Source organism: Pyrus communis, chromosome 3 (genome assembly GCF_963583255.1).
Source record: "Pyrus communis chromosome 3, drPyrComm1.1, whole genome shotgun sequence".
In the NCBI taxonomy this organism is placed as follows: Eukaryota; Viridiplantae; Streptophyta; class Magnoliopsida; order Rosales; family Rosaceae; genus Pyrus; species Pyrus communis.
This window is the reverse complement of record NC_084805.1, coordinates 1080560-1105000: the sequence shown is the minus strand read 5'-3', so window position 1 is coordinate 1105000 and position 24441 is coordinate 1080560. Positions and strand designations below refer to the sequence as shown.

The following is a 24441-nucleotide window of genomic DNA, read 5'->3' as shown; positions in this document are numbered from 1 at the left end:
TCTAATAGTATTATAGTGAGGGATTTTAAATTTATAGGATTATAAATCTCATAAAATATCAAACAATTAATGTCAAAACTATAAAAATATAAATATTAATAGTAATATAATGAGGTGTACAAAGTCAATGAACCTTGATCAAACTTTGAATACTATTAATGTTTTAATCAAAGAATGTTAAGGATTAGGGACCGCATTCAAAGTATCACTTTTTTTATATACAAATTACAAAATGATATTCGGGAGGGCATAATCATACTCGAACTTTTAAGTATAAACGTGAATACTTTTAATCAGCTATAAGTTCTTAACAAAGTTAAAAGAAAATATAAAAACGCGCTTCGACTTTTGTGTTATACAAAAGTAATTTCGATATTGTTACAATTCGGTTTTATACCCTTCAGAAAACAATCCCAATAAATTAGTCCGACAAACAATAAAATATGCTCATTCATAACAATAACGAGTTGACTAAGGCGAGTTGGAGTCGCCATCCCATAGGGAGTTTGTCCATCATCTATTTTTACTTATCAAGAGATAACATGCCATACAGTTCGTTTCAGGATGGCAGTGAGGAAATACTCCCACATCGTCCAAGCAAATGTTGATTGAATGCTTTATATATGTTTTGTCTGAGGAAATGAAGTGTTCCAAACTTTTTGAGGTAATTTTAATTCTTGAAGGCAAATTTTTTGAAGATTGCTCGGTTTCTTTTTGCTTCTAATTTGTTAAATTGCTAAACAAAATTGCTAAACTGGAAGTTAATCTTGTTCAATTATTCTCATAAGAAAGCATATGAGGATGTGGCACACTACATGTTCGATGAAATGCGTCTCAGAATTAGTACAGCTCTTTCTACACACATGCAAAGCTATGTAAGGGCAAAAATTTTGAGTCAAAAAAATTAGAGACGGTTGGTGAGCATGGTTTGCCTTGCTATTTGAGTCGGAAATTCAATTGAAGAAAGAGGTAGAATCATTAAACATCCTAGTTAATGGATTCTTCTATCCATTAACTAAAGTCTTTGATTCACGAACATGCGCTTTTACGTAATTATTTAGTTATTTTCGCAACACATTAAGAGTGAGTTTCTTTGAAATTTCGCAAAACATCAAGAGTGAGATTTCTTGAACTTTCGTAACGACTAAGTCAAGTCTCCTTTCACGCGGTTTTGGTAGTTAAGTTTTGTCCTTTCAGTTTGGAATTGCCCAGGTTCAGCTCTTTCTTGGGAATTCCTCGATATTTCCTAGTTCTCTGGTTTGGCTCTATGTATATGTATTTATTCAGAGGGGATGAGCTTGGGCTAATGTTGACCTCAGCAGTGAGGTCTAAGACAATATTGGTGCAAGCAATTTAATAGAGGTGCTTTCTGTCAATGATCAAATAATCAAATAATTAAGGAAAATAATTTTTTTTGGTAAACATAATTAAGGAAAATATTAGGAAAATCAAATTACCCATATTACTCATAAACAGTCTCTCTAGTAACGGTGAAATTGACTTATTCAATGGGGGAGAAAATTTAAATGTTTACAAAATGTGGAACTTTTGTTTACTTTCTTGGTTTGATTGATCATGCAATTTAACAATTAAATATTATTTGATTATCCAAAAAATTAAAATACATGTCATCGTACTAATCAACATTGAACACTCTTCCTCTCTTCGCGCTTTGACCAAAAAGAGAAGATATTCATGTCGTTTTGTCTTTTTTTGTTTTAAAACTCAAAAAAACATCGTACTTCCATTGAGTAGTTGATTCATTCGAAAGAAAAGATGCAGAAGATCTCTGACTGCTCAATAACATAGGAAAGTAATGAAAAGTTAGTGAAAACCTCGATGAAAATACTCACAGAAAAGTAGAGTAGTAGACCAGAAGAGAGATGTTTGGGAGTATTTTTGTTTACCACTATAAACTATGGTGTTTTCTCACTATTATATTTATCATCATTAGATGAGTTTGAAATTTGAAATTCGTGTAATGGATACATAAATCCAAAATTCAAATTCAACTAACAGTGATAAATATAGTGGTGAACATTACTAACATTTGAGGGTGATGAGCAAAAATGCACTCGAAAGGTTTCGGTGAAAGGAAATAATGGAAGAGAGAGAGAGTGAAAGTTGTAGGGAAGCCGGCCAAGTGGAACAACGCGAATCAATCCAACAAAAAAAAATCACAAGGATAATACTAAGGAAACGAATTTTTAACAAAATGATATAGTTATTGATGATTGAATTATCATTTTTTTTTAGTGATACATTACTTTATTTGCATATTTGATTTAAAAGTAAGAATAGACCAAAACAGAGGTTTTGGTGAAGGGAAATAATGGACGAGAGAGAGAGAGAGAGAGTGTGTGTGTGAAAGTTGTTGGGAGCCGGGCCAATTGGGACAATACAAATCAATCGAACAAAAAGAAGCCACAAAATAAGCAAACTTAATTGGGTGTGTGTGTGTGTGTGAAAGTTGTTGGGAGGCCGGCCAATTGGGACAATACAAATCAATCCAACAAAAAGAAGCCACAAAATAAGCAGACTTAATTGGGTGTGTGTGTGTGTGAAAGTTGTTGGGAGGCGGGGCAATTGGGACAATACGAATCAATCCAACAAAAAGAAGCCACAAAATAAGCAGACTTAATTAGCAAGAAAATGACAGAAATAGATTGAAAAAACCAACGTGAACGGCCAGCATTTGACCTACTCTCACTCCAGCTCCTAAGTTGGACAAAAAATATTTGTTCTTTTTACGGGACCAACATTGCTTTACTCAATCTTTATTTTTCTTCTTATTTTTTTGGAACGTCAATTATCTAGACAGCTTCCAACTACTTGCTTGGTAAGACTGTAGCGATCTCTAACTAGTGAGATTGGATTAATTTAAAGCGAACTACCAATGAAATAATGGAGAGAAATTGGTTGACACTGAGGCATCATTCATCGAATGGTTTATATACGTTTTGTCTGAGAAACGTTCCAAACTTTTTGAGGAAATTTCAATTCTTGAAGACAAGTTTTTCAAGATTTCTGGGGGTTTTTTTTTTTTTTTTTTTTTTTTGCTTCTAATTTGTTAAATTACTAAATTTGAAGTTAATCTTGTTCAAATGTTCTCATAAGAAAGCATATGAGAACGTGACACATCACATGTTCGATGATATGTGTCTAAGTACTGCTCTTTCTGCATAAATGCAGAGCTATGAAGGGCAAATATTTTGAGTTAGAAAATTTAGAGGTGTCAATAAGCTAGTACAAGTGGTTGACACATTAAATGCCGGTTGAGAGGCCCCAAGCAGGGGAGGCCTATAGAAAGCGGTAGAGACCTCCAATATATGGGTCGGACGAAGTAGAGAGAATAGAATGAATGTATGAGTCAGACACTATTTAGCATTGAAATCAATATTGAGAGCAACACAGTAGATGTAGCTCAGTTTTTAGACGTGAACCACTTGCATTTTTGAGTCCATTTAATAATGTGGCACATATATAACAGTATTGTCACATCTTTTTAAGGGGACTGAAAAAAGAAAAACAAAAGCACAATTGAAACAAGTTATACCGATGAAGAGCGTAATTCTGGCACTTGTCACAGTAGAGCAAAGCATCTTCGATACCTTTGTCCCCACGCGTTTGACAAACAGTCACCTGCATCTAGTACACCATAATCAACGTTAGCGTTTTTCTTCCCTATTTATTAATAAATATGCAGGAAATAACAACAATCGGAAGTCCCACGGCCCAAACCAAAATACTAGCAAAATACTAACTGCATATAAGCAACCAAACAGAAGAAGCATAAAGTATTAAGGTGATGTGGATAAAATATAAATTTCACCCATTCAACCCTTAAATCATATGAACAATCCAAAGTTCCAAAATTAAAAAAACAAATGTTTCCGTTCGCCCTTAATCTTTGAGTCAGCCAACAAAGTGTGATTTCACAAACCTTGACATTTAGACAAAGATCACCATTAAAAACATCTATTTAATACCCCTGAATCAAATAACAACTGCTACACCAATGAACCAATAAACCCATTTTTATTGTATACGAATTGGAACAGTGGAAGGTTACGAATTGCACACACATATAAATGCTAAATATATCACCCCAGCAATTAGCAACACAAAATCTGATAAAACCAGTCAACCAAATCAGAATTCTTTATTCCCCCTTCCCCTACTGATCGGTAAAAGAGGACATAACCACATCAAGCACCGCAACATTTGGACACTAATGGTAAAAAACGGTGATTCTAGGATTGGGTGTATCTAGCATTTGGGGTTTGAGAGTTAAAATTCTATTTATGATCTCCATTGGTTATTAGTAAAATTTCCTTATTGTATTTGCACTAGATGTAGACTTATGCCAAATCAATATAAATCTTTTGTCACTTTGAATTGTTTGTTTCATCAAATGTTTCCGAATTAATTTATTAGTTTCACATTTGACGCTTTCAAACAACACTTGATACTAAAAGAATGAGCTAAACCATTTAATCAAATTAAACTACAAGTTTACTGCACAAAACTGCTCATATTGGTTTCATTTGATTGATTTGAATGCTTCATCACATAGTATGAAGATAAACTTCGATTAAAAGGAAGAACAAATACTAACTGAGTGAGAACATCAGCAATTAAACATTGGCATCCAATATCGAGCCAAAGCTAAGTTGGAAGAAGTAGGATTCTCTCCCCTCTTTTTTTCCTCCCTTTCCCTCCCCTCTTATTTGAACGATCACAGTTAAGCCACATCAACATTTTATATTAATTTTTTTATAGAAAGAGAAAGACAAAATAGAGAATATGAGAGGATGAGATGGAAGGGTATAGAAAGAGGAGGGAGAGAGAATCCTAGTCCAACAAAAAAAAAAAAACCACAAAAACCAATGTGAAAACGATATATGAAATAATGGAGAGAAATTGGTTGAGATTGAGGCATCGTCAATGATTATCCTTCAAATGTTAATTAACACCGAATAATTAACCAAACTTTGTAGAGTAAAGACCACTTCCTCTACAAGAAACCCTTAGCTCTTTAATTCTCATTCATCTTCCAAGTCTTAATTTAGGCATACGAGACACCGGTATGACAGAGTCTAACATCTTAATGCCTTTGTTTTGTTGAAGTTGCAAATATTCGTTACAATTCTACGCTTACGTGAAATTTTTTCCCAACTTCATTATTTTATCTATATATTCTAAAACAAGTAACACCGAATAATTGACAAAGAACAACAATAAAATCATATGTATAGACTGTAGAGTACAAGTGCCAAAATGAACAAGATTTTACCAAAAAGTTAGGCTCGGTGACTTGCCTCTTCTCATAAGTAAGTCATCTCGTGTTCTGTGTCACTCTTAACTTGAGTTTGTTTAGTCTACTTTTGTCTTTCGGTAGTACGAGCTAGACTTGTGTTATGTATATTGTGCTTTTCCACCTTTTTGGGCTTTAAATCTTTTGGGAAATATGAGCTGGAAAAGAAAAAGTAAACTATCAATTTTGTCTATAAGTTAGAACTCGAGCGAAAATTAAGTATTTAGACTTTTTTTTTATACCATATAGTACTACAATCTAGTGATATTTATTTTTTTATACGTGAGGAATTTCAAGTTTTTGACAACATTTATAAACTATTATGTCCACCATCTTAGGAATGATGGTAGTATTTTCTATTTTTTTATATGCAAATTACAAAATGATATTCAGGAGGGCATAATCGTACTCAAACTTTTAAGTATAAATGTGAATACTTTTAATCAACTATAAGTTCTTAACAACGTTAAAAGAAAATATAAAAACGCGCTTCGGCTTGTGTGTTATACAAAAGTAATTTCGATATTGTTATAATTCGGTTTTATACCCTTCGGAAAACAATCCCAATAAATTAGTCCGACAAACAATAAAATATGCTCATTCATAACAATAACGAGTTGACTAAGGCGAGTTGGAGTCGCCATCCCATAGGGAGTTTGTCCATCATCTATTTGTACTTATCAAGAGATAATATGTCATACAGTGCGTTTCAGGATAGCAGTGAGGAAATACTCCCACATCGTCCAAGCAAATGTTGATTGAATACTTTATATACGTTTTGTCTGAGGAAATGAAGTGTTCCAACCTTTTCGAGGTAATTTCAATTCTTGAAGGCAAATTTTTCAAGATTGCTCGATTTCTTTTTGCTTCTAATTTGTTAAATTGCTAAACAAAATTGCTAAACTGGAAGTTAATCTTGTTCAGTTATTCTCGTAAGAAAGCATATGAGAACGTGGCACACTACATGTTCGATGAAATGCATCTCAGAATTAGTACAGCTTTTTCTGCACACATGCAAAGCTGTGTAAGGGCAAAAATTTTGAGTCGGAAAAATTAGAGACGGTTGGTGAGCCTGGTTTGCCTTGCTATTTGAGTCGGAAATTCAATTGAAGAAAGAGGTAGAATCAATAAACGTCCTAGTTAATGGATTCTTCTATCCATTAACTAAAGTCTTTGATTCACAAACATGCGCTTTACGTAATTATTTAGTTATTTTCGCAACACATTGAGAGTGAGTTTCTTTGAAATTTCCCAAAACATCAAGAGTGAGCTTTCTTGAACTTTCGTAACGACTAAGTCAAGTCTCCTTTCACGCGGTTTTGGTAGTTAAGTTTTGTCCTTTCAATTTGGAATTGGCCGGGTTCAACTGTTTCTTGGGGATTCCTCGATATTTCCCAGTTCTCTGATTTGGCTCTATGTATATGTATTTATTCAGAGGGGATGAGCTTGGGCTAATGTTGACCTCAGCAGTGAGGTCAGAGACAATATTGGTGCAAGCAATTTAATAGATGTGCTTTCGTTGTCAATGATCAAATAATCAAATAATTAAGGAAAATAATTTTTTTGGTAAACATAATTAAGGAAAATCAAATTACCTATATTACTCATAAACAGTCTCTCTAGTAACGGTGCAATTGACTTATTCAATGGGGGAGAAAATTTAAATGTTTACAAAATGTGGAACTTTTGTTTACTTTCTTGGTTTGATTGATCATGCAATTTAACAATTAAATATTATTTGATCATCCAAAAAATTAAAAGACATGTCATCGTACTAATCAACATTGAACACTCTTCCTCGCTACGCGCTTTGACCAAAAAGAGAAGATATTCATGCCGTTTTGTTTTGTTTTGTTTTGTTTTTTTGTTTTAAAACTCAAAAACACATCGTACTTCCATTGAGTAGTTGATTCATTCGAAAGAAAAGATGCAGAGGATCTCTGACTGCTCAATGCCATAGGAAAGTAATGGAAAGTTAATGAAAACCTCGATGAAAATACTCACAGAAAAGTAGAGTAGTAGACCAGAAGACAGACGTTTGGGAGTATTTTTGTTTATCATCATAAACTATGGTGTTTTCTCACTATTCTATTTATCATCATTAGACGAGTTTGAAATTTAAAATTCGTGTAGTGGATACATAAATCCAAAATTCAAACTCAATTAACGATGATAAATATAGTGGTGAACATTACTACCATTTAAGGGTGATGAGCAAAAATACACTCGAGAGGTTTCAGTGAAAGGAAATGATGGAAGAGAGAGAAAGAGTGAAAGTTGTAGGGAAGCCGGCCAAGTGGGACAACGCGAATCAATCCAACAAAAAAAAAAAACCACAAGGATAATACTAAGGAGACCAAATTTTAACAAAATGATATAGTTGTTGATGATTGAATTATCACTTTTTTTTTTTTAGTGACACATTATTTTATTTGCACATTTGATTTAAAAGTAAGAATAGACCAAAACAAAGGTTTTGGTGAAAGGAAATAATGGAGAGAGAGAGAGAGAGAGAGAGAGTGTGTGTGTGTGTGTGTGTGTGTGTGTGTGTGAAAGTTGTTGGGAGGCCGGCCAATTGGGACAATACGAATCAATCCAACAAAAAGAAGCCAGAGAGAGAGAGAGAGTGTGTGTGTGTGTGTTGGGAGGCTGGCCAATTGGGACAATACGAATCAATCCAACAAAAAGAAGCCACAAAATAAGCAGACTTAATTGGCAAGAAAATGACAAAAATAGATTGAAACAACCAGCGTGAACAGCAAGCATTCGACCTACTCTCACTCCTGCTCTTAAGTTGGACCAAAAATAATTATTCTTTTTATGGGGCCAACATTGCTTTACTCAATCCTTATTTTTCTTCTTATCTTTTAGGAACATCAATTATCTAGACGGCTTCCAACTACTTGCTTGGTAAGACTCTAGCGTTTTCTAACTAGTGAGATTGGATTAATTTAAAGCGAACAACCAATGAAATAATGGAGAGAAATTGGTTGAGACTGAAGCATCATTCACTGAATGGTTTATATACGTTTTGCCTCAGAAACGTTCCAAACTTTTCGAGGAAATTTCAATTCTTGAAGAGTTTTTCAAGATTTCTGGGTTTTTTTTTTCTTTTTTTTTTATTTTTTTCTAATTTGTTAAATTACTAAACTGGAAGTTAATCTTGTTCAAATGTTCTCATAAAAAAGCAAATGAGAATGTGACACATCATGTGTTTGATGATATGTGTCTAAGTACTACTCTTTCTGCAGAAATGCAGAGCTATGAAGGGCAAATATTTTGAGTTAGAAAATTTAGAGGTGTTAGTAAGCTAGTACAAGTAGTTGACACATTAAATGCCGATTGAGAGGCCCCAAGAGGGGGTGGCCTATAAAAAGCAATAGAGACCTCCAATATATGGTTCGGACAAATTAGAGAGAATAGAGTGAATATATGAGTCAGACACTACTTAGCCTTGAAATCAATATTGAGAGCAACACAATTGATGTAGCTCAATTTTTAGACGTGAACCACTTGTATTTTTTAGTCCATTTTGTTTGTACCATACTTGACCAATCCCGAAACTACTAAGTACCGGTCAACAGCATACCGTCAAGGACCCACAAGACTTTTCCTCCAACCAGGAGGTCAATCACAACACGACACATGTCGGTATCAGAAGCCAATCACAACACGACACGTGTCGATATCAGAGGCCAATCACAACACGACACGTGTCAATGTCAGAACAAAGCTAGAAACTCTCTTCTATAAAAGTGGATCATTCTCCCACAATAATCACTAATGTCATTTGTATAAACTATTCACTAGAACTCACTAAAAGAGAGCTTGAACCTATGTATTTGTGTAAACCCTTCACAACTAATGAGAACTCCTCTACTCCGTGGACGTAGCCAGTCTGGGTGAACCACGTACATCTTGTGTTATTTGCTTCCCTGCCTCTATTCATTTACATATTTATCCACACTAATGACTAAAGCAACCTAGCGAAGGTCACAAACTTGACACTTTCTGTTGTACCAAAGTCCTCGCCAATTTTGTGCATCAACATTTGGTGCCGTCTGTGGGAATCACACTTATTCCTACTCTCTCCAGCTTTGTCAAGCTGGTTTCCACCATTCGCACACTTTCTTTCGACCAGGCACCCCTCTCCAACATAGGGAGTGAAGGAAGCCACAACACGCAGAACGACACCCCCATCGCACTTAGTGCAAAGCAACGAAAGAATAAACGAAAGAGGTTTGCTTTTCAGGCTAAAGTCGATGAGCTAGAGGCTCAGAACAACAAGATAGCAATAAAGAATGAGATCCTCCAGAAGCAGTATGAGAAGCTCTTCGGAATGCTCCATAAAGCTAGGCATACTCAAACACACGAACTCATTGCCCCCGGGGAAGTCAACCACCACCTGGGTGCCCCCCAACACGGGGGATCACCTGCCTTCAACATGGATATCCCTAATGGGGAGCGAGTTACTCATCAAGGTGTTGATCAACATGAAACCTCTCTCAATCCAGCTGCTTCGACCTGAAGCAGGAGAAGTGGGGGAAGGCACCTTCTTGCAGAAGGAGTGGAAGGATCAAAAGCCGTTTATCGTGACTACTACAAGGTGTGGCTTGCATCACAATCTCTTGCTCAACAGTGTGGAAGCAAAATTTGTATATGTTGTCTCTCTTCCACAAAATTTGTATATGTTGTCTCTACCACATTTTCAAATTTCTAATTTTCCCAAAAAAAAAAAAAAAAAAAAGAAAAGGAAATTGGGAAATTCAACAACTTCAACAAATGAAGGGTAGCTACAATTCTTAAAAGCTTCACACACTCTTGATCAAGATAGTGTGAAGCAAAATCAATTCATGGTGCCCAACAAAGCTTCAACCTCAAAGCTTCACCTACAAAGCTTCAACACAAAAGTTTCACCACAAGAGCTTTAACAAATGTAGGGCAACAAGAAATGTCAAAAGCCTCACACATTCTTGATCAAGATAGTGTGAAGCAAAATCAATTTATGGTGCCAACAAAAACTTCAACAATTGAAGGGCAACAACAATTCTTAAAAACTTCACACACTCTTAATCAAGATAGTGTGAAGCAAAATCAATTTATGGTGTCCAACAAACCTTCAACACAAAAGTTTTACCTACAAAGTTTTAACAACAAAGCTTCATCAATGGAGAGCAACTACATTTCTCAAAAGCTTCACACTCTTGATCAAGATATTGTGAAGCAGAATCAATTTATGGTGCCCAACAAAGTTTCAACACAAAAGGTTCACCTACAAAGTTTCAACACAAGAGCTTCACCTACAAAACTTCAATACAAAAGCTTTACCTACCTTCAACACAAAAGCTTCACCTACAAAGCTTCAACACAAAAGTTTCATCTACAAAGCTTCAACACAAAAACTTCACCTACAAAGCTTCAATACAAAAACTTCACCACAAGAGCTTCAACAAATAGAGGGCAACAACAAATGTCAAAAGCCTCACACACTCTTGATCAAGATAGTGTGAAGCAAAATCAATTTATGGTGCCAACAAAAGTTTCAACAAGTGAAGGGTAACAATAATTCTCAAAAGCTTCACACTCTTCATCAAGATAGTATGAAGCAAAATCAATTTATGGTGCCCAACAAAACTTCAAAACAAAAGTTTCACCTACAAAGTTTCAACACAAGAGCTTCACCTACAAAGTTTCAATACAAAGCTTTACCTACAAAACTTTAACACAAAAACTTCACATACAAAGCTTCAACACAAAAGCTTCACCTACAAAGCTTCAATACAAAAACTTCACCACAAGAGCTTTAACAAATGGAGGGCAACAATAAATATCAAAAGCCTCACACTCTTAATCAAGATAGTGTGAAGCAAAATCAATTTATGGTGCCAACAAAAGCTTCAACAAGTGAAGGGCAACAACAGTTCTCAAAAATTTCACTCTTGATCAAGATAGTGTGAAGCAAAATCAATTTATGGTGCCCAACAAAGCTTCAACACAAAAGCTTCACCTACAAAGTTTCAACATCAAACAAAGTTTTAACAACAAAGTTTCATCAATGGAGAGCAACTACAATTCTCAAAAACTTCACACTCTTGATCAAGATAGTGTGAAGCAAAATCAAGTTACGGTGCCCAACAAAACTTCAATACAAAAGCTTCAACACAAAAGTTTCACCTACAAAGCTTCAACACAAAAGCTTCACCTACAAATCCTCAACACAAAAGCTTCACCTACAAGCTTCAACACAAAAGCTTCAACACCAAAGCTTCACCCACAAAGCTTCAACACAAAAGCTTCACCCACAAAGCTTCAACACAAAAGCTTCACCTACAAATCCTCAACACAAAAGCTTCACCTACAAGCTTCAACACAAAAGCTTCACCTACAAGCTTCAACACAAAAGCTTCAACACCAAAGCTTCACCCACAAAACTTCAACACAAAAGCTTCACCTACAAAGCTTCAATACAAAAGCCAAAAATTCAAAAAAAAAAAAGAAATGAGCCTAGGCCTCCTCTTCTTTGGACCTAATAACTTTCATACCAAATATACATAAAGGAGGAATTTTGGGCAACCACTTAGAAAGGAAAATTGTAAAGTTTTGTTTGGAAAATTGTTTACTAGCAAGCCACCTACCTCGTCAAGTCTCTCGACCGGAGACTTGGGGGACTCCTACCATATACCACACCTTGGTACTCAGAAATTTCGCAACTACTCAGTGCCTTGGATTTTTCAAGTCCCCAATCGAGAAGTTTTCCTCACTCAAGAAATCAAGGGAGCACTACTTCAACCTACAGGGTCCACCCACGAAGTTTCAACATGCAAACTTCAACAAAATAAAAAATCCAACATCGGCATCGGCATCATTGCTCTAATTGAAGAGAGCGAGAAGCATCAACAGCCATTTGCCAACACCGTTGTCGAAGAACAAAGCTTCACCATACCACATCTATTACTTTGTCAAACAGCAAAATTATCTCATATCATCGGGATCGAACATACTACAGGTTTGACGGACTTGTTTTGACTCTCAAATTCTGGAGTCGACTTGCTCCTTTGGAGGAAACCAAAAAACCCTCCAACTCAGTTCAAGAATACACCTGTGGAAAGTCAAGTACAACAAAGCATGTACCAATTCGTCTGTCTTCTCCAAAAACAAGAATACCTCATATCATCTCTTCTCCCTGTTTCTTCTCTTTATCCTTGTTGCTGAATGAGAGACAAGGAGAATGAGTACAATCAGCCGGAACCCAAGATCAACTTACCGATCTGAGACTGATTGCTTGGAACCCTGATTGCTTACCTTGCATGTCACCTTCTTCGGCAGATCTCCTCGCTTTGAGACTTGGGGGACTCCTACTATATGGTTTGTATCGCACTTGACCAAACCCAAAACTACAAGTAAGCTTCAAATGAAAATGATACATTACCTTGTGCGTCAACGCTAACCAAAGATACCACTCCTGGATGAAGGAAAAGTACTTCCAAGAGAAGATGCCACATCTACTTACAGGACAGAGAAGGCAAGTGAAGGCGACACCACACTTCGGTACTTGAAAGTTTCGTGATTACTCAATGGCTTGGATCTTGCAAGTCCCCAACCGAGGAGCTTCCCTCACTCGGGAACTTAAGGGAGCACTGTTTGTACCATCCTTGACCAATCCCGAAACTACTAAGCACCGGTCAACAGCATACCGTCAATGACCCACAAGACTTTTCTTCCAACCAGGAGGCCAATCACAACACGACATATGTCGGTATCAGAAGCCAATCACAGCGCGACACGTGTTGATATCTGAGGTTAATCACAACACGACACGTGTCAATGTCAGAACAAAGCTAGAAACTCTCTTCTATAAAAGATGATCATTCTCCCACAATAATCCCTAATGTTATTTGTACTAAACTATTCACTAGAACTCACTAAAAGAGAGCTTGAACCTATGTATTTGTGTAAACCCTTCACAACTAATGAGAACTCCTCTACTCCGTAGATGTAACCAATCTGGGTGAACCACGTACATCTTGTGTTGTTTGCTTCCCTATCTCTATTCATTTACATACTTATCCACACTAATGACCAGAGCAATCTAGCGAATGTCATAAACTTCACACTTTCTATTGTACCAAAGTCCTCACCAATTTTGTGCATCAACAATTGTATTTGTATACGAGAGATCTCTCAATTAGCACATCTATCATACTACTACTAGAAATTCCAAATGAATTGTCTAGTATCCGCAATACTTCTGTCATGGACTTCCCTTTGTGGAGACACGCAACATCGAGAAAATTTCTCTTCTCCGTCTTTCCTAGTCCATCATAACTTTGAGTGAATCAACAACTGTTGGATTAGGAATTTTCCTTAGATTATCTCGTACACTGTTCCATGCATCTTGGCCTCTCGCATACAAAGAAGACCCCAAGGTTTTAAGAACTAATGGAATGCCTCTAGCATAATCTAGGAAATGCTTAGACAGTTCCAAAAAATCTTCCTCAGGTTGGTCTTTTCTAAGGGCGTGCAGGCTAAACAGCTCATGTGCTTCGGCATCATTTAACACCTCGACATTATGACACAATGTCACGTCATGCTCGACCACCAGACGTTGATTTCTAGTTGTAAGGATAATTCTACTGCCCGTGCCAAACCAATCTTTCTTTCCAGCTAGTACTTGTAGCTGGATTACTTGATCCACATCATCAAGTACAAGAAGAACCTTTTTGTTGCATAAGCATTTCTTCGTGTAATTGATTCCCCGTTGTTGGTCTCTAACGTTTCCAATATTTTCTTTCAAGATTGGGCAAAGAAGTTGTTTTTGAAGACGAACTAGAGTAGGCTCTGTTACAGAAACCTCTCTAACGTTTTCAAGAAAGCAATGAACTTCAAAATGATGGACGATTTTATCATAAACTAGCTTAGCAAGAGTAGTCTTGCCTACGCCACCCATCCCAGTTATCCCAATAAATCGAACATCATTTGCGTCATGAGCTAACAGCAAACTTAGTTGCTCGAGTGCAGAATTAGTTCTGACTAACTTCTGTGAGGAATCTAATAGCGTGCATGTAGCTTGCACTTTCTTCCACACGCATTTGACGATGTCATCAATCAGCTCTCTTTCACACCTGGAAGGAAGAAAAGCATAATAAGTTAACCAAACAGGGGCACCAAAGCAAGAAGAACAACGAAACATTCACATATGCATGCTTACGTAAAATTCTTCAAATGTCAGCCAGAAATCTTGGATACTTCTCTCAAATCTGCTCTCCATTGGGTCACCTTCTTTTTGTCTTCAGTACTAATGAACTTTTCTTCATCCTCAGCGAAGGCTTTGGCAAAAGACCCCCTTTGATTTCCTACGTCGGAGGGATCTACGTCATATAAATGGGATACAAAACCCTTGCGGGTGTCTACACCTCGGAAACTCAAAAACACATCATACTTCCATCAAGGAGCTGATTCATTTGAAAGAAAACATGCAGAGGCTCTTTGGGTGCTCAAACTCAATGCCATCAGAACAAACAGTTGTTGTAAATCGGGTACTGCAAACAGTAACTGAATGAACAAGTAAAACGATAGAAGATCAACGAGAAGTACAGTTTCACTCTACTCTTGATTTGTTCTTCTTTGAGAGCAGACCTTCCAACCCAACAACCATTTGCAGATATAAAGCTCCCCTGTTATACCAACACCTATATTATCCAAATGTAAACCAATTCTTAGCTAATTAAGTGAGTAAAATTATTGACAAACAGAATTTAATTAGTTATATATGTATGTGTGTGAATAAAACCCCAAAATAGACTATAAACAAAGCAAGGTCCAACTACAGGCATGCCAATTTAATTAGTTAAACCCCAAAGATTAGAAAACGTAGTCAACAAAAAAAATCAGGCATACACGCTTTCTTTGTGATAACTATGGATGTAAGTATATAAATCTAGCTTTCATAGAACCTCTATCTTTTGAACAATGAGCAATTGAACAGTGCCAATCTTTTGATAATTATAAACTTATGTATACAGATCTTTTTATAACAATAGGCAGTTCAAATAACGTCCAGATTCTTTTTCAATAAAACTATTTAGACACACAATATCAAGATATTTGATGACATATTAGATGTGAGCTTTACAATTGCATATTGAACTAATCTGCATCATAGAGTTTGTCAATAAATGTGTTAGTTTTGTGTGTCTAAATTTATAGCTTCACTATTTCGATTAATAAATTGTCTGCAAAGTGAGTCTGATAAAATGATATATTATACATGTCACCTAATTAAGTAGCTATATTCAACATTGAGTAAAGAAAAATGTTCAAGCAACCTATTATCTGTAAAAGACTATCCTCTAAATAGCCACAATTGGCAGCACTGATAAGGCAATTCGTAGCCCCATGAAAAGAAATGCAGAACGCATAGAACCCATTGAACTAAAAGTATCTTGTTCCCCTTTTCCTGCATTTCAGAAATTTTTATGCCTTGAAGCTCATAAATACAAAGCACCCACAGCCAAAAAACAGTTCAAAAGCCAGGAATTGATCACCCATTAAGGAAAAATGATAAAGAAAGCAATTGGGAATAAAAAGTTGTTTCATTTGTAACCGATCAGACCTTATACATTTAGTGTATTAGTACTATATAACTGAAAACACAATCAAAATTCATCAACGTTAAACTTAAACGATCATAACCTCAAACAACCAAAGTCTAGGGAACGAAATCTGATACTCATAGTACACATCTCTATGCGTAAAACATTTAAAAAAATCAAATGCCAGTTATTAGAATGGAAAGTTGAAGTACCTGGGCAAGTTTATCTTTTTATCCGAAGATCATTTCCACTTGCTCTAAATAAAAAGGACAACAACAATTGTCATCTCCACTTTCCCTGCATTCAAAATATCACCACCAGTGCACTTATATAAGGGAAACAAACATGTGCATCCAATCACCAAAGTTTACATAAATTTCTCACAAATCCATGTCACCGAGTGACACAATAGGATGTTCGAAATCAAAGCAGTTAAGATTCAGTGTACGCATAAACAATTGAATGTTACAGATGGAATGCAAAATCACGTGGAATGAAATCATCAAATCCCAAAAGAAAATGCTTCAACGAATTCTTGCGGAATCAAAATCCAACAACCATTTGATTATTAGTTCAACGCAAATCATTATGAAAACAATATACAATACAAACACATATCCATCCGACTTTTTCTTAATTTTTTGAATTTCTGGCCTATGTCCTTCTTGATTATATTTCTCTATCAATAGAAAAATGAAAAACAAACAAACAGTTAGGGGTTCAGAAATTTAACATATATTACTATAATTCAAAAGGGCTCATATACTTGAGAGAGAATGATGGGACCACCCTGGGATTCAAACAATTTTTCACTTCCGCAGTCTTTTCTGTGAACCCTTGCATTGCTCTCTGCATTTCCAGAAGTTACATTATGAAATTTTACTGAAGAGTAAATAGTTAATACCTCTCAGAAAGCTCCATAAATTCTCCTCAAACAAATTATGCACGATTAGGTAAAAAAAAAAAAAAAAGTAAAGAAAATTAACCTTGGAAGGCTCATTGCTTGTTCCGAAGCTGATTCCTGGAACATATTTCAACCATCAGAAAACAACCCTCCAAACCACACAATCAAAAAAATGAAATACATTTTTTCCCCCTCTAAGATTAGGAGAGAAAAAGGCTGATGGAAGAAAATCCTAAAAAATTAGAAAAATAAAAAGCCAAAATTATAAATCTGGAAAGAGTACCCAAAGAATAGATTTTCTGGGATTAAGATTTTCTTCGAATGTACACCAGATTCGCTGTTTTTCGGTGAGAGGACGTTCTCGTTAGTAGTTTCTCAAGAGTTCTGAGGAAAAATAGAGATGAAAAAAATACCCACGAGAAGGAGCGGAGGAAAGGCTGTCGAACGGAGGAGGAGGGAGAAGCCTGCATGGGGAGATGCTGTCGAACGGATGAGGATGTTTCGTGGTTCTGAGAGAGAACTTGAGAGATTCGTTCTGGAAGCAAAATGAACCTCCTTCCTTTTGCAACGATGACCAACACGTGCAACAGCAAAAAGGCTGAGAAAGGACTTTGACAATTACCAAACAAAATACAGCATCAACACAAACTTACACAGGTACACAAAAGTGACAAATGACAAGGCAAAGTAGGTAAATCACACTGAAAATTCTCACAGCGAAGTTATAGGATATAGGAAATTCAGAGGTGTAGGATAGGAAATTCAGAGAGGTAGTATAGGAAATAAATGAAGAAAATATTTTTTACTCTTGGTTAAAATTCTAAACAATTGATCGTCTTAGCCGATGCTTACTGATGGGTTTAGTGGCTCATTCCGACTGGGCCGTTTACTTTGACTGAAGCCAATTGATTGGTTGTTAATAGCTCCATGTTCTCGGGCCATTACTGGTTAAGTTACACGCCGGCCTTCTGCTTTTCCGGGATTTCCTTGCGTCCGGGGTAGATAATAATGACCGACCGACGGCATCAAAATCAAGGTGTATGTGGGAATCGGAATTCAAACCCCAACCCTTTTCGAAAAGGGGAAAGCGGACTACTGGAAAAACATAAAGGAAACCCTAACCTACGTCAAAATAAGGACATTATATTATGAATTCACCATTTCCGGAAGGCTGGCTCACTTTCTCTGACTTCGGTCGAGCCACGTGATGACTATGTTAAAGGCAGCAAGGAGCCAATTTTATAAGACATTTGATGCTATTCTTTTGGTTCGCATCACCAAAGAGAAAAAGAAAGGCAAGCAATGACTTTCGGTTCCTTAAAAACAAAGGCCGGCAAAAAAAAAAAAAAAAAAAAAAAAAAGAACTTTAACGAAAGTTCATGGTACTGTTCCTTTTAACGAAAAATCATATTTTTATACTAAAAAGTTAATCCTGGTAATATTTATTTTACCCTTTATTTTGTTCTTATTGTTTAAACTCAAAGTTTTCAAATCATTTTCATTAGTTTTCCTATTAAAAAAAAAGGAGCAGCAGGCATTGGATGCTTTTCTTTTGGTTCCCATTAGCAAAGAGAAAAATAAAAGGTTTTGGCAATTACACATCCAAGATATTGGTGCTACATTTTTTGGCTTTTGGGAGATTATGTATTTTCATCTTCTCCCTTTATATTTTGCTTGAGTGAGAACTATTGGGTGTCTCTAGGATTTGGGGTTTGAGAGTTAAAATTCTATTTATGATCTCCATTGGTTATTAGTAAAATTTCTTTACCGTCTTTGCACTAGATGTAAACTTATGTCAAATCAATGTAAATCTTTTGTCACTTTGAATTGTTTGTTTTGTCAAATGTTTTTGAATTAATTAACTAGTTTCACATTTGACGCTTTCAAACAACACTTGATACTAAAAGAATGAGCTAAACCATTTCATCAAATTAAACTTCAAGTTTACTGCACAAAACTTGTAATAGATCAAGTAACCTCACAATTAGTAGGATTTCAGTGCAGTTTGTGGAAGAGAAAGTAGGAGCTTCTTGTTGCAGAATTTGTAGTCTGAAATTGTGTTTGATGTCTTATAGTAATGAAATGCTGAGTTGCCTTGTCTGTTTAATCATGATTGACATGGTCTCAAGCATTTTGTTATAATCTGATGGACTTAATAATTCAAATGATGTTCGAAAGATTGAATTAAGTTTCGTGTTTCATCCAAATACTCCTTTCGAATTTTGTTGTTTGTACAACAATAGATGACTGCAGACCAAGACAACAGTGTTTTTCCATTAGTTAAAAATAAATTCAACTCCCCGGTGTCTTCAGAAAATGAACCTCGTGGTTCATTCTTGTACCAGGAAGAAACATGGAGGCCGACCCCACGGCGGTCGGATAGTATTTGTCCTGCTTCAACTCCAGCTTTGCCAATTCTTCCCAAGTTTATGATGCAACTGACTTTACAGGGGACTGAAATGAAAAACTATTGCAATGAGAAATTAAGCAGATTTTTCTTCGTTCTTTATAACTCGTGAGATTAGATCCATTGACTAAGATGGTGAAGCAGAAAATATCTTTTAAGACTACAAAGCTGATGGGATAAATTGATGGGGACTTGCCTGCATTTATTATAAGATGGTGACTAGTAACAATGTCTTTTGTGGATTTGTTCTGTGTCGTTGAAGCTAGCACTTACAGGTCCACTTGAAGCTTCCTCGTCACTATATTCATGTGTTCGTTTCAGGATTGTCAATGTTTGGTTTAGTTCTTCCAAATCTTGCTTGTACACCAAACGAGCCCCACACTTCTTCACACAATTGAAGTCTGCGTATTGTTTTTCTGGCACTCTCACATCTGAAATGTAAGTTCTGAATAAAAATTGTTCCTCATGACAATATTTATGAGGCAAATAAAATACCCAAAGATGTTCCGGCAGAAGTGACCCTGTGTTATGACGCAAATTGTTATTTAAAAGCTCAATGACATGACCAATATAAGCAGGTCGATTGGCCAAGTTTTGGTTAGGATCTTGAAAAACAAGACAAAAGGCAATCCCCAGCCAGTCGGTACATGATGGTGGTGGAAGGTTCACATTTACTGAATTTCCCACACTCTGATTACTGAACCACTTTGGAATTTCACTTCCAGGCAATACAAGGTACTTATCGGCGGGAGCTGGAGACGATACCTGTAAGAAAAGAACTATTTTAGAGAGAGAGAGAGAGAGAGAGAGAGAGAGAGAGAGAGAGAGAGAGTACCTCATATTGAGCGACAAATCTTGGAATCCTTGAGAGTATTGTATTAATCCAGCCTTCATCTTGAACCAATGCAATGCAATTCGTGCAAGTGAAGTCAAAGTCATACAAATTGGTGAATCTGCTACTCAACTTGGATGCATCTGTCAACCTTTTTAAGGATGTACAATCCCATAGAGATACATATAATTCGCTATTTGATGGAAGAGGTGGCAATTCTTGAAGGCTTTTGCACCCACCCAAAACAAGACACTGGAGCTTAGAAAGGCGTCTAATGCTTTCAGGTAGATTGACGAAATTATTTCCGTTGAGATGCAACTCTTCCAAAAAGGACAAGCAGCCAATATCATCTGGGATATCTCCTTCACAGAGTTCACAATCTTCTAGATATAACTGTCTCATAGAGCAAAAACGATTTAGAGAAGACAGCACCAAACCCCAACAAGGAGGATCAGGACGACTCTTTCCAAGTCCTAATAAGCGGAGAAGGCCCCACCCTTCCCTTGGTTTAGCATCTAGTTCACATTTAAAAAATAGATCTTTAAGATTTTTCATACCCACAAGCGGCTCTGTCATTGTGTCTCCACATCTAAGAAACTTTTAAGTGATCCATGTCTCCTGGGAATTTGTCAAGTTTTGAGCATCCCATCACATTGAGATATGTAAGAGACATCAAATTACAAATAGCCCTTGGAAGGTTTAAGAGATTTTTGCACTGACTTAGACTCAAACTATTAAGGCCAACCAGATGTCCAATTGATGAAGGTATTTTCTCGATTGCTGTCCCATCCAAGTAAATCGTGGACACATTCTTCATTTGCTCCCCAAATTCTGGTATCTTTTTCACATTTGAGCAGCCATCAAGCGATAAAGATTTAAGAGAATCCATTTCAAACTCACTTGGGAGGCTCTTAATGCTTTCACATCCTCTAAGGTTCAGAATTTTAAGTCTTTTGAGGAATGCAACAGACGGGTGAATTTCAACTAAATTCTTACAATCCCAAAGATCCAACATCTCAAGATTTGGAAAACCACTGAAATCTGGGGTATTAATCAATTTCTTGGAGGAGGCAAGATTGAGATATTTCAACTTGGGCAAGTCCTATTCAACACCGTAAGGTTCATATCATATATTTGGCTTCTACAATCTTAAAATTTATTCAAAACAATAAATAAATAAAAAGTAAATGATTATTTTGTAAATTAAACTACATTTATTCAAGGATGGATAATACTTAGGTACTCATTAGCAAGTACATCGACTATTTTTTTTTTTTTTTGGTCCAATAAAAAAATGTCACATGTTCTTGTTTTTAACATGTCCATTATTTTTTTAAACAATAAAATATGTGTTAAAGTATCATTGGACAAAATTAGAAAATGAGTACTGACTGGGGATTTATTTAATATTACTCTTACCATTTTTCCCTCCGAAAGCCGAAGAAGATTGCTATTAGGCATGTTAAGTTCAGTAAGCAAGTACGGGCGAAGGCTGGTTGGAAGAAACTTGGAAGGATACCAACTCCAATTTATAATTCTCAAGGAACATGGAAGAAATTTCGGACCCGAAGAAAATATCAAATTATTGAATTCCAAAAACCTCAGTCCATGCATCTTAGAGAAGGCTTCGCAATTCCATTGGGGCACCTCTTCTACTTTGGGCGGGCGTAAGGATATAGCTTTAATTGCTCTCGAACCCTAACAATTAAGAAAAAAGGATAAATTAATTTGACAATCAAGTCTACTAGTGTAAAAAGAAATCGTATCTTCTTTCAAACTTAGAATTTAACTTCTTACCGTATTGGTCGTGAGTATATAAAAAAATGTCATCATAAAGCCACAACCTGCTGCGTAGACCAAGCTCTTCAAACTCTTCATGAACAATTGTCCATGCCATTTCTTGCATCAAATCATGCATCCCTATCATGTTTTCGAAATTGTATACGAGAAATCTCTCAATTAGTACATCTATCATACTACTACTAGAAATTCCAAATGAATTGTCTAGCATCCGCAATACTTCCGTCGTGGGCTTCCCTTTGTGGAGACACGCAACATCGAGAAAAATTCTCTTCTCCATCTTTTCTAGTCCATCATAACTAACTTTGAGTGAATCAAAAACTGTTGGAATAGGAATTTTCCTTAGATTATCTCGTACACTATTCCATGCACCTTGACCTCTCGCATACAAAGAAGACCCCAAGGTTTTAAGAACCAATGGAAGGCCTCCAGCACGATTAATGAAATACTTAAACAGTTCCAAAAAATCTTCCTCAGGTTGGTCTTTTCTAAAGGCGTGCAGGCTAAACAGCTCAAGTGCTTCGGCATCTTTTAACACCTCGACAGTATGACACAATGTTATGTCATGCTCGACCAGCAGACGTTGATTTCTTGTTGTAATGATAATTCTACTTCCCATGCCAAACCAATCTTTCTTTCCAGCTAGTACTTGTAGCTGGTTTACTTGATCCACGTCATCAAGTACTAGAAGAATCTTTTTGTTGCATAAGCATTTCTTCGTGTAATGGATTCCCCATTGTTGGTCTCTAACGTTTTCAATATTTTCTTTCAAGATTGGGCAAAGAAGTTGTTTTTGAAGACGAACTAGAGTAGGCTCTGTTACAGAAACCTCTCTAACGTTTTCAAGAAAGCAGTGAACTTCAAAATGATGGACGATTTTATCATAAACTAGCTTAGCAAGAGTAGTCTTGCCTACGCCACCCATCCCAGTTATCCCAATAAATCGAACATCATTTGCATCATGAGCTAACAGCAAACTTAGTTGCTCGAGTGCAGAATCAGTTCTGACTAACTTCTGTGAGGAATCTAATAGCCTGCATGTAGCTTGCACTTTCCTCCGCACGCAATTGACAATGTCATCAATTAGCTGTCTTTCAGAGCTGGATGGAAGAATAGTATAATAAGTTAGCCAAACAGGGGCACCAAAGTAAGAACAACAACGAAACATTCAAATATGCATGCTTACCTAAAATTCTTCGAATGCCACCCAGAAATTTTGGATACTTTTTTTAAATCAGATCTCCACTGGGTCGCCTTCTTTTTGTCTTCGGTACTACTGAACTTTTCTTCATGCTTAGCGAAGGCTTCGGCAAAAGACGCCCTTTGATTGCCTACGTCAGATGGATTTGTCTCATAAAAGATCGGCAGAATTGATTTCCTCGCTTCCATACATTGAACAATGTTTGTGAGTTCGTCCAAGCACCATTTGGAATGAGCATATTTTGGAGAGAGAACAATGATTGCTGTATGCGATGCAAAACCCTCTTTCAAGCTCTCGATCGTCATAGAAAGTCGTAATTCCTTGGCACTTGCACAATTCATGGTATAAATGGGATACAAAACCCCTACGGGTGTCTACACCCCTGAAACTCAAAAACACATCATACTTCCATCCAGGAGCTAAATCATTTGAAAGAAAAGATGAAGAGGCTCTTTGGGTGCTCCAAGTCAATGCCATTGGAAAAAACAGTTGCTGTAAATTGGGTACTGCAAACAGTAACTGAATGAACAGGTAAAACGAAAGAAGATCAAACTTAAACAATCATAACCTCAAACAACTAAAGTCTAAGGAACGAAATCTGATCCTCATAGTACATAATTCATCTCTCTCTATGCGTAAAACATTTAGAAAAATAAAATGCCAGTTATTAGAATGGAAAGTTGAAGTACCTGGGCAAGTTTTTCTTTTTATCCGAAGATCATCTCCACTTTCCCGCATTCAAAATATCACCACCAGTGCACTTATCTAAGGGAAAAAAACAAGTGCATCCAATCATCAAAGTTTACATAAATTTGTCACAAATCCATGCACTGATGTTCAAAATCAAAGCAGTTAAGAGTCAGTGTACACATCAACAATTGAATGTTACAGATGGAATGCCAAATCACGTGGAATGAAATCATCAAATCCCAGAGGAAAAAACTTTTCAAAGCATTCTTGCGAAATCAAAATCCAACAACCATTTGATTATTAGTTCAACGCAAATCATCCGACTTTTTCTTAATTTTTTGAATTTCTTGACAAAGTTTCCTTCTTGATTATATATCTCTATCAATAGAAAAATGAAAAACAAACAAACAGATAGGGGTTCAGAAATTTAACATATATCACTAATCAGTCCCACAATCTTTTCTGTGAACCCTTGCATTGCTCTCTGCATTTCCAGAAGTTACATTATGAAATTTTACTGAATAGTAAATAGTTAATAACTCTCAGAAAGCTCCATAAATTCTCCTTAAACAAATTATGCAAGATTAGTAAAAGATAAAAATAAAAAATAAAAAAAAGTAAAGAAAATTAACCTTGGAAGACTCATTGCTTGTTCCGAAGCTGATTCCTGGAACGTATTTGAACCATCAGAAAAAACC

The 24441-nt window shown here is 36.2% G+C and overlaps 2 long non-coding RNA genes and 1 pseudogene across 2 annotated transcripts; all 3 read right to left on the bottom strand.

The window, feature by feature from the left end:
- Positions 1–13390: 13390 nt before the first annotated feature.
- On the bottom strand, positions 13391–24435 carry LOC137727862 (uncharacterized). The gene is made up of 3 exons (XR_011067876.1): positions 23743–24435; positions 14526–14991; positions 13391–14439 (listed from the first exon to the last, which is right to left on the bottom strand). It is a non-coding gene; the product is annotated as an uncharacterized lncRNA (long non-coding RNA).
- LOC137727863 (uncharacterized) lies at positions 15014–17210 on the bottom strand. Its single transcript, XR_011067877.1, has 3 exons — positions 16896–17210; positions 16122–16206; positions 15014–15773 (listed from the first exon to the last, which is right to left on the bottom strand). It is a non-coding gene; the product is annotated as an uncharacterized lncRNA (long non-coding RNA).
- Positions 18973–23746, bottom strand: LOC137727859 (TMV resistance protein N-like; annotated as a pseudogene).
- Positions 24436–24441: the final 6 nt, after the last annotated feature.